Below are 2,500 nucleotides of genomic sequence, written 5' to 3'. Positions count from 1 at the left end.
ACAACAACTACTACTACTACTATAACTACTGCTACTATTACCATTACTACTACTACTACTACTACTACTACTACTACGTCTCATTGAAAATAAGTTTCATTCATAAAAAAAAAATTCGTTTAATACTACTACTGCAAGATCAGATGAAGATATAGATAAAAATAACCACAACATCAAATGTATTGTATGTACTGTACATTGTACATAAAGCCATGAATTACTTGCGTGTGTGTATGTATGCATGTGTGTGTGTGTTCGTGTGTGCGTGTGCGTGCGCCTTGCCCGTACGTGTTTCTGCTACTTTTGTGTCTTGCCTTTGTGCGTTTGCTACTATATAAAAATATTCTCGAAAAAATCAAACATAAGAAATGATTATTATACAATGAAGACAAACATGTTTCTTCTCAGCCAAGAATAATATGTCTATGTTTAACCTGAGATCATTGAGCGATAATTAGAAGACAATGTTATATGTTATTTATTTACCTGATAACAACCACTAAACATGCAAGAGAGAAAGAGAGAGAGGAAGAGAGAGAAAGAGAAAAAGAGAGAGAGAGAGAGAGAGAGAGGTGTAAGAAAAAGATCGAAAGAAGAAAGAAAGAAAGAAAAAATGAATGAATGAATGATAGTTATAAAAACCATTATAAGAATGCGTCAGTCCAAAACAGCGGGAGACCCTTTTGAACAGTGAAGTCTATGCTACAATTATTACAAACGTCATTTCTTCTTTTTGATGACGAGCAACCTACCTACCTACCTACCTACCTACCTACCTACCTACCTACCTACCTACCTACCTACCTACCTACCTACCTACCTACCTACCTACCTACCTACCTACCTACCTACCTACCTACCTACCTACCTACCTACCTACCTACCTACCTACCTACCTACCTACCTACCTACCTACCTACCTACCTACCTACCTACCTACCTACCTACCTACCTACCTACCTACCTACCTACCTACCTACCTACCTACCTACCTAGCCAGCTAGCTAAGCACACAACAATGGCGATCTTTGTTTTGTAAAAATTTTTCGTTTTGAAATGAAATTTTGCTAAATAAGCAGATGAAATATTTCATTTTGTGGATTATATGTAAAGATGATCAATGAACAAACAATCAAACCAACTGACGAACAATAAAACAATCAAACCAACTAATGATTGAACGAACCAACAAACAAACGAACGAACAAACGAACGAACCAACCAATGGTTGAACGAAAGAAAGAACGAATAAACGATCAAACAAATGATAGCATTAATGATTACAGGATGCAGATGAAACGATTACTTTCTAAAAGAAAAGCTTTCAGAACCACACAAAAGACACGGAAAAACAAGATAAAAAACACAATCCCACACACACTCTAATGAAAACCCCAAAACAAAGAAATATCTATTTAACTAAAAAAAAAAACAAACAAAATTAATTTTTATCAACCCAAGATATAATTAAACAAACAAAACAAAAGGTAGAAACAATTCGTTCAAAATGAACTTTCCTAATCAAGAAATCTGCTTTTGTCTACGCATAAACATCAACAAGAAGCGCAACTTTATCACAAAAACTTCCAGAAATAAAATATAAACTTGAAGAAAAACATGAAAAGAATGATTTAACAGCCACCCAGATAAGGATAACTCACTTTGATGGTGAGTTATAGTGGTGTAGAGAGTGAATCTCAAAATAAGCATCATGCAAACAACATAAGCACACCTACACACGCACACACATGCACACCTACACACGCACATACGCACATGTACACACACACAAACATGGACTCACACACACATATATAATCTCAAATGATGAATGTTTGAATTCTAGAAACTTATAACGTAATTAAAATCATACAAATACACCCACAGACACACACACAGACACATGTATAGATGCACATACCACATACGCAATCATTAAGACGCACACACAAAGCCACACCGTTATACAAGACACGCACACACACACACACACACACACACACACACACAAATACGCTCCTTAATCCTATGTTAGACAATTTAACATGGATAAAATTGATAGCGAGCTTATTGCAGCTTCAAAAAAGTATTGTTTATTTATCCATGTGACGTCATTAATTTGCCGGAAATAGATAATTTTTATTGCAAATTTTTATTTCAACATTTTGAAAATTTCAAACAAAGAACTCTAACATTTTTATAGTATCTTTGTTTTCAAATCTATGTTATTGTGCATGTGCGTTAAGCATTTATATCGTTACCTATCATTGTTGTTGTATCTATGTTGTAGTATCTTTGTTATTGCATCTTTGTTATGGTATCTCTGTAATAACTGAATGTGTGTGCAAATTTAATATAGTTTTTAAGAATATGTTAGGCCGTTATGTTTGTGTATGTGTGTATCTATGTGTGTATGTATGTATGTATGTATGTATGTATGTATGTATGTATGTATGTATGTATGTATGTATGTATGTATGTATGTATGTATGTATGTATG

This window comes from Helobdella robusta, assembly GCF_000326865.2.
Source record: "Helobdella robusta unplaced genomic scaffold HELROscaffold_101, whole genome shotgun sequence".
NCBI classification, from domain to species: Eukaryota; Metazoa; Annelida; class Clitellata; order Rhynchobdellida; family Glossiphoniidae; genus Helobdella; species Helobdella robusta.
This window is presented reverse-complemented; position numbering follows the sequence as displayed.